At 43.8% G+C, this 15,818-nt stretch overlaps 1 protein-coding gene across 3 annotated transcripts in view; it reads right to left on the bottom strand.

The window, feature by feature from the left end:
- The window catches only part of MAP3K13 (mitogen-activated protein kinase kinase kinase 13), a 71,598-nt gene that overhangs the window by 42,596 nt on the left and 13,184 nt on the right, over positions 1-15,818 (bottom strand). For 2 of the 3 annotated variants that reach the window (XM_027724853.2, XM_027724850.2), the window contains exon 3: positions 2,739-2,884. The gene's annotated coding sequence lies outside the window, so the exon portion shown is untranslated. Of the gene's footprint in view, positions 1-2,738; positions 2,885-8,659; positions 8,815-15,818 lie in introns of those variants that run through there. The other variant, XM_039391126.1, reaches the window with a different exon arrangement.

Here is a 15,818-nt window from a genome sequence, read left to right as displayed (position 1 = left end):
TAGGAGGTAAAGGGCAAAAAATCATCTCAAAAAACTGTCCAGCAATACTGATGATGCCTTGATGCAAAAGGTCAAGATGAACTTTTGGAACCTCTCAGGCCTCTTCTGTGAAGATATCCAAGCACTGAAGTCTTTGTAGCAAGAGCAGAAGCTAAAAAATTCTTCTGATCTTTTGCAGTACAAGGTCTCACCAAATTAAATCTTTCCATCCCTGTTACCGTTACACAACCTCTCCAAGGAATATTATTCGGATTTGTACCAAAAAACTCCAAAAACTGCTGAAAGCCCATTAAGATAGCAAAATTCAAGCATTTATAGGTCAAGAGACTACCAGACTAAGGCTCTATATTAAGCACTAACAGTTTTCTCTGTAGCACTGTGATAGAGCTCCTTCAGGAACAGTGGATCAACCCTATGTAAATATTCTCAAGGCAAACAAAACCTGCTCAGCATCTCCCTCCCAGACTCACATCATTCATGAAGCCTCCAGGAGGTTTGGCTTCAGAGCTCACTGCTTTTTCTCCCCTCTCTCCCAAGAGACTCCTGCTCCCCCACTGCTCCCCTGCAGACCGTGGAGGAGCCCTCTTGGTCTGTCTGAGGTATCACAGTGCAGAATCACTCACCTCAAGAGGAGTTATGACAGCACTTGAAATAGTAACAGTCATGATTAGCAGAATATTGGGGTTGAGAACACTAAACTCGTCAGCAGTGGGGTTTGATCCTTGTTTTCAAGCACAGTGCTGGGCAATGCAGTATATGATGGAGAAGGCACCACAAAGCCCCCAGCACACCAAATACTCTCTGATTTAAGTCACAGAGCTGACCTTAAGGGACAACCAAAAGGGTACATAAAACTTAGCCAGTGTCCTGATACTACAGCTCAAACCACCAGCTTTGAGTTGCACAGGATTTGCCCATCCAGGGAAAAATCAGCACCACATCAGTGAATTCAAGTCATGGCTGAGACAGAATGAATGAGAGCCACATTCACAACCACATCAGCTCAAACCTTACCCTGGGACCCTTCCAGGGCTTCACAGCAGTGTTTTATAACCCCCAGTCCTCTATAAATGTCACAGTCCCCCTTAGGGCCAGCCCTTCTATCTTCAAGCCTCCTCTATCCACTCCTCCCATGCACAGAGCACTCCCATATAGAGTGCCTTGTCTATTAACCACAACGATCAGATAAATTAGAAGCAGCAATGTTGATGAAGCAACTGATGAATTGTCATTGATGAAGCAAGGACAGGGTGGTTCAGGCGACTAATTGCTTTCACTGAGATGAAACCAGGTTCAAATCAAGGGAGAATTTACTTCTTCAGCAAAATACTTCACCTTAATTATGACTCGCAACGAGAGACAGCCAGAGTCTAAATATATGGATGCTCTGCCTCTCCAGCACCCACCACTCCTCATAGAATGGGTAAAAATTGACAGCTTTTATATTAAGAAATGAATCCCAAAATGTAGCTCCATCTCACATCTTCCTGCAATCCCACTCAGAGGTGGCTCAGGCACATCCTAAAATTACATCTCTGCGGCTTTCTCTGCACGAAGCTTCTCCGTACGACAAAGATCACACAAATCACACAAACGTAAAGAGAATGTGTAGAACAAAACCATTTTCAGTCTCCCCGAGTGAAACAACTAAATGCTTCCTTGCATTACACATATCCACTCCCTAACTGAAGAAAACTGTAGATCATTTTAGTTACAGACAAGAATAAATGATTTTCCAGCTAGCATCTACAAAGAAAACAAGAAACTATTTTTTATTCTCCTAACCTCAGTTAGAAGGATTAGAGAATTTTTACAGAATTTGCTCCTTTTCAGTTCTTCACATTGCTATATGCAGTTTGCTAGCACACAAGTTTTACCATTTAATTTTTAATACATAAAATAGATAAGCTAAAAAAAATTTTGTATACGACACAATCAACAGATGAAATATTCTTAGAAACAGCAATATCCAAACTACATTAAGCATCATGTTAACATCAAAGGCAGTGTATATTACAAAATTATCTCAGGTTCACACAGATGCATTAGAAGATAAGAGAACATGAGACAAAAAGAAACCTCCTGCCATTTACATCACATTTCAAAAGTGGCAACAGACCATAAAGACTCACTTTGAGGACAGAGGGGAAGAATAGGACACTTACAGACCAAAAGCCATCTTAAAGACCCCAACCCTAATCCTTCTGCCATTATTAAATCTATAACCTGCTCAGATCTCAAAGCAGACCACAAATCTCTGCATTTTCTGGAACTTCACTGGTGTCTCTACTCCAGCTACGACAGCCTGGATTCCTCTGAAAAATCTGCATTCTTCAGCCAATCACCAAGGAAACACCACGAAAAAGTACTTCCAACAACGAAAAATATCTAAACTTTATCCCCTCGATACACCCGAAGAGATTCAAATGCTTTCAGAGTCCAAGTCACACTTGAAAAATTTAAACACTAAGATTACCTTCACCTCAGCCTATGCAAACACCCCTCTTGTCCTTTCCTATTCCCTCCCATGGGAGCTGGATTCCATGAGGTGCCTGCAGGTGAGCAAACCCAGCAGGGAAAGGGCTCTGGACACAACACAAAACCAGAAGGTGAACTCGCCTCACTCCTAAAAGCAAAGCACATTTAAGATTTCGGACAACTGCAGGAGTGAGCACGTCACTGTTTCACACCCTTGAGTTCCTGACCAGTTCCTGGGGTTAAATAACAGCTGCCAGTACCTGATCATTGCTGCAGGTGCACTGAAAGCCCATGTCCTCTTGGCTCACTGCACATGTGCCTCCTCTTCACGTCAGATAAACCAAGCTGTTGCCTGAAGCTGCACCGTGGGGAGTGTTCAGGGCAGTCCAGCACTGAATTCTTCTCTCTAGAAAGAACAAGAAAACTCAGAATCCTGCTGGAACGTATTTAAATAATGCTCCCAAGATCAACCCAAAACATCCCCTCAGCACGTCGTGATGTTACGTGGCACATTGCAAGGCAGCAGAACACATCCAAATTTTAGTATGCACTCTCAAAAAGAAGCTGGGAGTAGAAAAATACCTCAACATATTTAGTACATCCTTTCTTAGCACAGGCCCACACTCTATAATCCTTTTATGGTACAATTTTAATCTAAATTAAGCAAGCAGCTCCAGTAAAAGAGCTCAGAGCTTTCCACATTACAAAATTACATCAGGATGGGATTAGCCTTTAAAATAACATACTTTGAGGTAATCTATTAATGATATTTTACACTTAATTTCATACCTAAACTCCAAGATATTTGTTTTACTAATTTTAAGCAAATTTTAGGAAAAGCATAACTTTTTACAGCCCTCCTACATATATACAGCTCAGAACACCATTATTCCTGGTACTACCAGAAACAGGCAAGGAGACAGGCAACAAATACTGAGATTTCCAATCCTGAGCCTACTGCATCTTCTTCCCACCCCACACAAATCTGACAGGCTGCAAGACTTAGCCCAGCTCCTCATAAAATTAATCAACACCTTGAAATTACAGAACTTTGTTGCAAACACTAAACTCACTGGTCTTAAAAAGAGATTATCCCTACCCACACACGTTGTTTTCCTTGTATCCACCATCAGACACAACCAGGTTGCTGCAGCACTGAGGAAGGGATTCAGAAATACCAGCACCAGTGTCTTGCCAGAATTAAGAGACTTTAGACAACAAAATCCACGTGGCCTTGCAGAAACAGGCACCACCTGCCTCATGTTCTGCACCACAACTGAGCTGCTCTCAAGGCCATTCCCCACATTTTGGAAGTTTAGTTATTCTAATTCTTTGGAGAAGTAGGAGCGAGAGCCATTTGTATTTGAGAAAAACACTCATCTTGTCACCACTGTCACTTCCTTTTAGCGCTGTATTAAGGCTCTCCTTGTCTCTTCCAGTTTGCCATGAAAACAGGACAGGTGGTTCCACATTCCCAAGAGGTAAAAGCCTGTGAGGTCCAGGTTAGGCTACATTCAGAGGCTCTATTTGGGCAGCAGGAGGATGAGGATGTAGCAGTATTATTCCACAGGAAAGGACCAATTTGCCCTGTACCAGCCTTGTATTAACCATTTTAATTACAGAATAATTTCCAAATAAAACCCAGAGCAAACATAGACGTATTTTAAGAGCTTTATTAGCCAAACTTTAGAGTTTATTTTTTTTATATAATAAAAATGTAAATATCTGCCTTTGTTTACATGAAAATTACATGGTTCTACTAAGTCAATTTTAAAAAGTCCCAAAAGCCCGTGATTACAATTTTTACCACTATTTTATGACAGGAACAGTGCCTGTAAACACAAGGTTTATCTTCTTGCTTAAATAAAACAAATATTGTGAGCAATGTAAGCATTGTAAGCAATACTACAGATGAAACAGACTTGGAAAAAATAAAAAAACAAAAAAAGGAAAAAATGTATTTGATTATATTATTCCTTTAAACACAGTTCATATATATATATATATAGAAAACAGCACATAAAATTGGAGAGATGTTCATAAAAAACACGAGACACCAGATGCCCAAAGTTGGCTGAATGCCACTGGAATAAATTACTGAGTTTCACAAGAAAAAAATAGAGCTTTTAAGGACAGATTTTAAAGCATCAGTTGATAACTGGCAGCCAAGGTGGGAATGGTCAGTGCCCTAAACAGGAAGGGACTTCTGGGGCTGAAGGACTTTTATCAGCAGATGAGTTCAGCTCTTGCTGCACTTCCATTTACCACCACCTTCTACAGCATTCTCTTGGCTTTTAACACTTGCTTCCCACATCCAGCCTGGAAGATTCCCTGCACCCATAATCCAATCCAGAAGCCAGCAGGGCGTGTGGCAGCTTCAAGCTCCTAAGAATGCACAAAACCACTTACTGGGTAAAAAGTGCTATTGAGAACAAACACAGCCCCCACAGGTGTGTGACACAGAAGTCACACTGCTGGGAACGGGGTTACAAACACCACTGGCTGCTGGGATTTCTCTTCCTCTTTAACATAATCAACCCGGACCCAAGGAATTCTTTCAATCGCCTGTTTCTCATCCTACCCAAATACCAGCAGAACTGTGAGGATTTGGATTCAAGCACTAACCCCTGCAGATGGATTTCTGTCTAAAGAACTGAACAAACAAAACATTATTTGCCTCAAAATTCTTCTACTTGCGGTGAAAGCCGAGCTGTGCTGAAATCAATAGGGCTGTTGGCATTGTTTTCCACAGAGCTGGAATTTCATTTCCTGTGCCCCACTTCAGATCTGCTAATAACCACCAGAACAGGGGCTTGCACTCTCACAATCACATCTAGAGCTCAAAATACAACGTTTTGTGCAAAATAAATACTCACAGGGAGGGTTGCATAAACAGCATGAAAGGGGCTGTGGCTGGTTTCTTCTGGGAGGAAACTTTGCCCCCAGCCTGGCTGCTCCAGATTAATGATGTTCCTGAAGCCTTGGGAAGTCCCTACCCCAACCCAGCAAGGTGGGAGGGTTTGTTATTTTATCTGGTGGCTGATTAACAGCTTATCAGCAAGTTTTCAAAGGTTAAACTCAACACACATGCATGGTAAGAGTGCATGGAAAGGACAAGGGAAACGCTGGATTAGTGTTTCCTGCTGCCACCCTTCAGTGAGGGGCAGAACTCTCTCACACACCACGACCTGCAGCAGTGCCAGCAAGGAAACTTTAACCAGAACTCCTGGTTTAACTGAAAATGTCTCTGGAAGCCAGTGAGAACCCAACAAAAGTGCCTTCTTGCAAAGGAGGAGCTTGCTTTGCCTGCTGCATTCCCACTGGCTGCCACACAGGATGGAAAAGCTAACCCAAAATCTTTAAGTTTGGTCCTTAAACACAAGGCAGTTTTATCACTGCTGCCAAATTTATCACTGACACCACAGCTCCATGACAACTCCCTGGAAAACAAAAACAAACCAAAATCTTCATTTAGGGCTTGCTATGATTTTTATTTCTATCCCAAGCATGTCACTGAACTGCAAAGGGCTGATGCAACCTTAAACCAGAAAAAAAAAAAACAACCCAGAGTTACAGACTCATTACTAATTCATCCTGGCTGGAGCTGCATACCAGCAGCTGCTGCCTCTCTCAATTAACAGCAAATATTGAACAGTATTGTCGTTTAACGGTGTTTACTGCCCTGTCCGCTCAGCGTTTTCAAACGTTCTGGCACAATTTAAAGCATCAACATTAATAAACAGAGCTTCGTTTAACCCCTTATGTATCACCAGAGCTCACAGAAGAGGTGTTTTACTCGCTTCAGACGTTCATTAGGTGTTTGGCAAAAGCTGAAGCCCAAAGATCCAAGGTGCCACCAAAGTGGTATTTGTAATTCAGAGGCCTGTGGGGTGCTTTGGCTTCTGCAGGGGGCTGACCACAAGTGTGAAAAATGATGGGAGTAACTCCAGCAGAGCAGCTCTTTAGAAATTATTGCCAAAAAGTTGAAACAAAAGAGGAGAAAAAGGAGGAGGCCACACATTCAGCCCCTGCTGCTGAAGATTTAGAACAGCAAAACCAACAAAACCCCAAAACAAACGGGGAAAAAAACAAAAATCAAGACACAGCCATTCTGCAGGGAGATCACACCAATGCTGTGATTCCTGAGGGCCCCATCTCTGCACAGGGAAGTCAAGGGCCCACATTTGTACCTTCCCACCCTCCAACGTGCCCACAGCTGCCCTTTGGCCAGGCTGGGTCTGAAGCAAGTAATTACACAAACAGTGCAACTCGAGCACTTCCCCAGCCACCTCTGCAGGTCCTTCAGTGCCCTACTTGCTCCGTGGTGTCAAGTTTGCTGGAAGCCACTGATGTACAAAGGACTGAACAGATTTTATGTCGCATTTACACACTGTGTTCCCAGCACACCAGCAGGCAGGAGCATCTCAGGGGCCCTCCAAGAGCCCACTGCCAGCTGGGCCAGGGCCAGAGACCTGGAGCAGGGAGGGGATGCTGAGCCAGCCCAACTCGACTGCAAGGTGCACACTGGCCACTTAGATACTGTGTGAAAACAGCAAGCAGCTTCTGTACTGCATTTATTACAGTAAGAGTTAGAATAAGACCATTCCAGCTGATTGAAATCGGAGGAATTCAGTTATTTCTGGAGTGCTGGACCTTTGTTCTACTCATTTTGCAGAGGGAACTGCGCTATGAGCATGGGAGCTCCAAGGAGTGATGCTCTGAGGGCTTGTCAATCATGAGGGAATGGCTTGGAAAACTGGGCAAGTAAAAGTAGCTCTGGCCACAGCTCTGTGTGAACATACTCTTCTTGGTTTAGCATTTGGCTGCAAGCCCCCTCCTTTCCTCAGGCCCCCTCTGCCTGTGTATCCTGTGCAACATCCAGTCTGGTCTGTTAGGAGGATCCCTTCCCTCTGGGTTCCTGCACCACCTTTGTGTGATGGTGTCTGAGGTGTTCAGATAAATTAGGTGATATGACTAATACCTGCCATCTGCTCTTTGTTACCTTCTCTCTCCTCTCCTCCTGAAGAGGAGTCAGCAGTGAAGTGCTTGTTCTACTCGATCTATTTTAGGAGCGTGGGCTTTCAGCATCCATGCAGCACTGCTTTAAGCTAGAAAAGTTACATCAAAGAAGTAGACCATGCTCTGGCAGAGAAGACTGAGCATTAGGCCCCATTAAAGTCTCTGAATAGGCTCAGAAACAACTGCTTTCTGCAGAAATTATCTTCACTCCAGTGTGCCCAAGAAGCAGAACTCTTGCCCAGGTTTTACTCTAGGCCTCAGGCCACAGAGGAGCAGATAAGATCCAGGTCTTGGAAGGTATCCAACTGCTCTCAGTGGAGACCAAGTCAGCCAACACAGCCTAGAGCATCAGTAGGACACGTGCTGCAGCACTGGGATACCTGGTTTGAGGAGTACGGAGCTCCTACCCAGTCACACCACCTTGGAATAGACCTCGGAGAAGAGAAACGGTACCAATAACAGAGGGCAGGTCTCTGCCCACCTGACTGGGGTGAAACCTTCCAACTCATAGGGAATATAAAGCATTACTTACACCAACAGCTGCTCCCCATATGCTACAGTCAAGATAAAAACAAACTGGACAAAGATGGGCTGGAAGGGAGAGAAGCCAATGGAGGATAATTTAATTTCACTGTATTTCTAGCAGGAGCTGTGTCAAACACAAAGCAAAAAAAATCATCACAGTGTAGGAGGCTGAAAGATGGAGCAGTGAGGAGTCTCTGGCCCCATAAATGTTTAATTTGAGCAAAGCAGCAGATTAGTAGTAAGCACAGCTCTGCTGCTGCTGCTGAACTGCACACTTCTGCTTTGATTTCTAAATGACATAGGGTGAAAACGTAAGTATAAATATAAAATAGGGGAAAAAGAGCAGGGAGGTTTTTATACCTGGCATTACAGATGCAACGTGCACAAGCCAGCAACCTGCCCATCCCTCCCTCCACTCCTGCACAGAGCAGCAGCACGAGGGTGAGCAGACTATGGAGCATTCCCAGACCTTGATTTCACAGCTTTATTCCCCCACGTGAGGGAACAGTAAGGCCTGCAGATCTCTGATGCTGCCTGCTAAGGAGACTGTGAAACTGGAGAACCACAGAACAAAGATGCACGTGGAAACACTGGAGAAATGGATCCCCAGAGCCCTGGGAGCAGAAAAAGGACCTACCTGGAACTGTTCCTCTTGCAACTAAAAGAAGGGCTGATTTTCTCTCTGTGCTGTTCCCCTTGCAAATAAAACCCATCAGTAAGGATCACTCTTTCCCCATCATTTCCTTTAGTTATTCCCATCCCACCGTAAAGAGTAAGCTCAGAGGGGTTAAATGAATCTGTGAGGGAAGAAAAGTTGATAATTAGTGTTTCCTCCTGCCTAAAATGGAAGAAGAGTGAAAGAGAAATTAATGCATTCCATGACCTTTATGAGATTTCCATCTCCATTTTTCTTCCCTTTCCTGCTCTTTACATCCCTCAAACTGCCACCTGATCCCCATCATCTGCTTCTTTCCCCTCCACCTTCAGAGAGGAGCCTATTTCCTTTCTTTATATATATATACATATATATACTTCACTCTCTTTCCTGCTTCTATATCCACTTGCTGAAACTCATACAACTCCTCTGTTGTCTCCACCAGCATATCTAGTCTTCTTCCCAGCCTGCAATCCTAAAGTGTGGCTTCCCTAAAATCAAGCACAAAGGTTCAATTACACACAGATTCTACCCCAGCAGCACAACTGTTTTATTGGAATTATGTCACTTATCCCAAAGCCAGCTCTCCCTGAGTACTGAATGGACAAGCATGGAATAAAAGCAGGAAAGCCCCTGGCCTAGCAATCCTCACTCCCAGTAGAACCTCATCCAGCTGAACACCCTGGTAAATAGGAAATAGCACATGACAAGTGCCACAGAGCTCCTGAAATCTTGTCCAGCCTCTGGAAAACCTCCACACAACAAATGTAGGTCATCCATGAGTATAGGTTTTCTTTTTTAAAAGTATTAACAGATTTAAGAACACATACACCAGTATTCTCATGTTTTGCACTCTCCTCAAGGCTGGGAGTGCATTTGTGACTGTGACCATGAGATGCAATTCCAACAACTAGTTTTCTTCTCTGAGTGGTAAAAAAAAAAAAAAAAAAAAATTAAGAAGAAACAGAAACCCACAGCAAAGCCTCAATTAACCTACAAGGACACAACTACATGTTGCAAGTACAGACACAGCAGAAGCCTCTTTTTCACTGCAATTTGCTGCTGGGAACAAACTTGCAAAGCCAGGACAGCACCTTGGGCTCTTCCACGTACACCTGACATGGGAAGGCATCACCTCTCATAAAGCAGGACCTCAATTCTCCCTGCTGGCTGCTCTGAATTTTCAGCTTCCCAAAAGCTGATGTCCTGGCATTTCTCCTTGCAGAGCAGTGACCTTTGCAGGCCTCTGGAGAAAGAAGCCAAATCCAGCATTAAAAAGATACAGATTACAACAAAAATGCTGGTGTGCCCTGCTACTCAAATGACAGAAAACATTAAATATTTACACTGACACATTATGATATGATTCTACTGTAACTGCAATCTCCTGTGACACAACCATGCTATTTTTCCTGATGAAAAACCTCTCTCTTACTCTGAATATACAAGATAGATGGCAGTGAGTAAGTGAAACAGCCCCATCTCTTATCAAACACTGGCTGGTGACCTCATACTCATCCCAAGGCTGCAGAAGGGAGAAATCTCCGAGGAAGCAGCTCGTGGACAGACTCACAAAACACCTCCAGAAGACTCAACCATAGCAATGCTTTGTGCCAGGGGGGACTCTCCTTACCAGGGCCACAGTGATATGGTCACCCCCCAGACCAGGACCCTCTGCCTCAGAAGAAAGCACAGATACATTCAATAGCTTCAGTCATTGCCATGCAAAACCTTCTGCAGCATTTCAAGGGCAACCAGTGAAGCTTCCAGCCACCTCTAGAGCTGTATTTTACACCTTCTCACTGGAGAGCCAAAATTCTGTTCTTTCAGGACAGAACCAGCTGTAAATATTGGCTGGAAACATTTATTCCCACTGGGGACAGGCACCTGTCTGTAATTGCTGGCAGCAGTTGGGGGCCAGGGGAGTCTCTCTTGTGCCAAACAGCAGACAAAACAAACCAAACAAAAAAATTATGGCACCTTGCACATACAGAAATACCTGATCCCTCAGAGCATCAGTGGGGCCACAGCATCTGTGTTTAGGCTGAAGAAAATAGGCTGAAAATGAAAAAAATTTACAACAGCTCTACTAAACTTAACTATTAAAGCTGCTTAAAAGCAAAATGACTGAGGAGGTGCTCTGTCCTTTATGCTGCACGTTGAAGGGTGAGGAAATGCCACCTACGAGTATGTGACCAGAACACCAGAAGAGGATCACAGGCCTGCAGACCTGCACGGGCACAGTGGTCCAAGGTTTTTCCATCAGTTTTACAACACCAATATAGTTCACTCCATAAATACAATCCCAGCTCACTAGAAATGCATTTCTGACTGAGCACAGTAAATAAAACATGCACCATGAACAGAAAACATAGGTTAATCGATGTTCTGTGTGTGTGCGAAGTTCAGCCACATCAATACAGACTGTCAGATATTTTTCCCCATTTTCTTCAACCAGAAAGTGTCCAGGAATTCAATTAAGTTTTTCATAAGAAATTCTTTACAGAGGCTGATCAATAAACTAAGGCCTGGGGGGGGAAAAAGACAATTATTGAAGTTCTACTGTGGGACGATATTTTCTACTCCTAGCAGGTGTCTGTGCAAGCTGGGCTGCAAACCTGAAGGTCAAAGATATGTGCTGACATGCATTTGTTGACTGACACCACTAGTAAAAGGAGCATCCAGAAAGGAGGCAGAAAGACAACTTGGTACGTTTTGTGAAGACTATACCAGGTTTCTGCAGGAGGAAAGTTCTGACTGGGATATAAATATGAACTAATCCCTGAGAAACTGCCCAGTTCATCTGCTCAGGACCTGCCAGGCATTCTGTAGGAAGGTAAAATCAATTTATAACCTGGTAAACTTAAGGCTAAAGAGATGGAGAGAAGTAGCAGGTGGCCTTTGATATCAAGGTCTTTGCTATTGCAGCTTCAGTACATATTCTCTTGCTCCAGGCAGTCACTTGATTTCACACGATTCCCAGAAAGACCAAATTGTACTTCAGAGGTTGAACAAAGCTCAGGAAACATTTTCTCTCAAAAAACATCTTGGGAACATGAAGCAATCAGAATGATGTGGCTTTTTGCTTCTGCCAAGAGCCCAAGGTAACAAAGGTAATCAAGAGAAAGGCACAAAATAAGAGTCTGACTGTAGATGATCAGTGTCTAACACAGGTAGGATTTTTCTAGGTTGGATTTTGTGAATATAAATCATCTGAGACAACATAAAGGACAATTTCCTTTGGCACATAAGAGCTTGCTGAGAAGAAAAGTATACTTAATGCTCCCTTTGCCTCCCCTTTGGGTTTGCCTTGTATCCTCCTCTGTGTCACAAACAGGTTGATCACACTTCTTCCTTCCCATGTGCTCCGTGGGGAGGCATCAGACACAGGCTCATTGCTCTCAATAGTTCAAAAGCAAATGTGTTGAACAGATAATGAATCCCAGCTACACAGGGACATCTGTACTTTTATCTGACAACCATCAAAACTAACTCTGATGCTGAAAAATACAGACCAGGGAGAGCAAGAGAAGGGATCGTATTTTTACCCAAGTGTGAGAACAGTTCTCTTGCTCCAGACAGATCATCAGTTCAGAATGAGGGAACAGGCAGTAAAAATCTGTTCCCCAGGACTTGGAATACTTTCTGCAAGCCTAAACACATTGGTCCATCTTCTTCTGCTGCTGAGAGCATGACTGGTCATCCTAAAGATGGTTGAAGGGTAGGACAGGGAGCTGCTCAGGACTATTGCATTCAAAACTCACTTGGCAAAGGGAATAATGGAATGAGGTATGGTGGTTTCTGAAGCCAGGCTGCTGATAAAAGAACAGAGATACAGCACTATCAGAAATTACTCCTGCAGATCAATCCTCCAGCACAATGCTGAGTTTGCTCCTTGCAAAGAAGAGAAGAGCAGAATCTCTTCCCTTTAGCAAAGAACTCATTTCTTCTAACAGGTAGTTTATTGACTGTTGCCTCGGACTAGAAGGTTAACAGCCAAAAATATATTGGTAGGTAACTGGTGGTGCTACTGGGCAAACAGCCTTCACGCATGCAGCTGCACATGGGACTGTTGTGTAACACCACAACACCCTTCCACTCCTCCCAGTTCTCTTGTTGCACTTCAAAAAGAGACCAGAAATTCTGCTTACTGGTAATTCCCAGTAAACCACCACAGGGTGCTGCAGTGGGAAAGTTAAAGATCCCTTTCACACAAGCCCTCCTTGCAACCTCCTGGTCCCTGAATATGCTGCTCAGAAGTGTTACTCCTACTGCAGTGTCACAATTAGATATCTCAAGACACGACGAGAGGAAAACATAATATCCTTGGGAAAGAAGGTGAAAAAGGTACACTAACCAAGTAGTTGATGTCACTACTCCAAACTTCAGCCAGACAGTGGAAGGGGTTTACCAGAGCTGCTGTGCTGTCTGTGCTCCAGCACAGGGGAAGCAAAGCCATGGGGTGAGGGCAGGCCTCCTGTGCAGCCAGTGCAGCACAGTTTGGTGGTACTGGGCTGGAGAGAAACGGCTCCTGATGGCTCAAGCATTACCCTTGAGAGCAAAGAAGCCTCTCCTGACAAACATGCAGGTCAAGGACAATCCCATATTCCTTTGACCTGCACATCAAATATTCACAGTTTGCCCCCTCCCCCCCTTTTTTTTAAATGAAAAATCATTCCTAATCCACTTACATGCAACATCGGTCTGTTTGCACTGGTTACTGCTACTCACCCTTCTTCTTTTCCAACTTCTGGTCCTCTCCCCTCTCCCCAGCAAGACAGAGCTGACACGTCCCTCACCCCTTCTTCCTCTCTTGTTGAAACCTTATTTCCACTGCTCTAATAGTTCTTGACTTAACTGGGACAAGGAAAATTATTCTGGGCTTCTCTGTCCTAGCAGTTAGTCTATTCTGTATTAACCATCCAGAGCACTGCAAAATCATACTGAAGCCCCAGGCAACCATTCTAACGCTTCCTTAATTCATGCTTTAATCAAATTGCCCATTTTTACTGGACATGTCTATAGCCATATATATATATATATGGGAACTTTTTGTATAAGAATCCTTCAGTGAAAATAAAATTCAGAAAAGCTCATTTAACAGTATTCATTCCAAGAGATCCAAATAAGCTACATTTCTGTCTAACCCTAAAACAGACTTATTTCTTAGGCAAGATAGTTTTCTTCCCCTCATTCTTCTGAGAAATATGCAGAAACATTTATGATACTCAAGAAGAGAACCCTTAGTAAATATCACACACTAATAAAATGCAGAATTGTCTCCACAAGTTTAGGCATGGAGCTGAAAAGCTTGGCTTTCAAAAGCTGGCTACACAAACACTCCCTCAGCCTGTTTTAACCTAAACTATCACACCCAGCCACCAAAAGCAAAGGGGATGAATTTTTACACTCATCTCAAACTCTGACCTTGCCTTTGTATTATCTGATGTCCAATATAAATACCACTGCACCATTAAATTTTTTTAAGGGATGCAAAGTGTTTCTGTACTGTGAGAAAGCAAATCCCTCGCATTTTTCAGAGGGCACTTCCCAGAGATTGGTCATCATTTTAACTGCAAGAGACAGCACGCTACATGAATGTACTAGGAATTTGTAGAGGAGAAGCACATCCAGAAAAGCCTTTGCTTTGTGTCACGACACCCGTTTTGAAACTCTTCTATCAGCCGAAAATCAGGGCTGGTTTCGATTTCCTGGAGTCTATGCCTGAAAAAACCAACCACTATTCAAGTTCACCACCACCAAGTTATGCTGTCCAGGTTCTCAGTGTAAAATACTCCCCCATCCACGAGCAAGGAATGAAGCACCAGCTCATTTTGCAGCCTCCTCTTTGCCCATCCTGACTCTGGAAACACAGAGCTGGCTGAGGGCTGGTATCAGCACAGGGCAGAGCAAATAAAGATACCAGTGTAATCACTCTGAAGATAAGTCAGCCAGTGCAATCACAGCTGTCTAGGAAATAGAAGCAGAGAAGCAGGAATGCACCAAGTAGGGGTTTTGTCAGACCTGGAATTACCTGGGCTGAGACACAGTACCCTCTGCTATTGCTGCAACATTTGGTCACGCAAACATTCAGTTTTCACCTTCTTACCTGCCCTCTGGGGAGAGAACACAATCCATTTAAGAGCACACAGCTCAGCTCTTCAAATACAACAGGAAAAATACAAAGTAGCAGCACACACACTGTTAGGGTTTGGGTGGTAAACTATGAGTAAACTGTGAGTAAACTCAGTTTTTCCTTCTTAAGTGACAGCTGCAGTGGACAATGCAAGAATAAGGAATGATAGGACAAGGCAGAACAGTTTTAAACTAAAGGAGGAAAGATTTAGAGTAAATATTGGGAAGGAATCCTTCCCTATGAGGGTGGTAAGGTCTTGGCACAGGTTGCCCAGAGGCTGCCCCATCCCTGGAAGTGTCCAAGGCCAGGTTGGACGGGGCTTGGAGCAACCTGGGCTGGTGGAAGGTGTCCCTGCCCATGGCAGGGGGTGGAAAGAGATGGGCTTTAAGGTCCCTTCCAACCCAAACCATTCTGTGACTCTATGAAACCCTCCAGGTTATTGTAAGCCTTTTTTTTTTTCATAGATATATATCACTGCCAGGGGTGTGCCCAAGCCCCCAGTGCCCCTGATTTCAGCCAGCCCTGCTCAGATCCAGCCCAGGTGATGTTCTGGCAGTGCCAGGGGAAGGGCAGGACACAGCTCACCCAAGGCATGGCACCCACTCGGAGCCACCACCCCAAAACCTCTGTGGCAAAGCGCTCTAAAGGTGGAACAAAAACTTGGAGGAGGATGAAATAGCAGCTGAGATTGCCTGCACTTGCCTTCACAGGCTGGGACTTTCATTGGAGTGCATTAATAACAATTTTGGAAAGGCCAATATCGACTTCATTTATTTTTACAAAGCCTCTCTCTGCCCTCATCTTCACTGACTACAAGTGTCAGAGAAAGGTCAAAACAGCTTAATTTTCTTCTGCACTGGACAAAAAGGCATGAAGAACAGGCAGTAAATTTAGCTTATTTCATTTACACTCTGGCTTAAGGAAGGAGAGAAGGAATTTATTATCATCGAATTGACCCCAGCATAACCTGGCTGCTTTTATCAAGGTTGTGTAAATTAAAAAGAG

Source organism: Pipra filicauda, unplaced genomic scaffold, assembly GCF_003945595.2.
Source record: "Pipra filicauda isolate LSUMZ 115617 unplaced genomic scaffold, ASM394559v2 scaffold90_size2875636_pilon, whole genome shotgun sequence".
In the NCBI taxonomy this organism is placed as follows: domain Eukaryota; kingdom Metazoa; phylum Chordata; class Aves; order Passeriformes; family Pipridae; genus Pipra; species Pipra filicauda.
The sequence above is the reverse complement of the archived record's forward strand: the minus strand, read 5'-3'. Positions and strand labels throughout refer to the sequence as shown.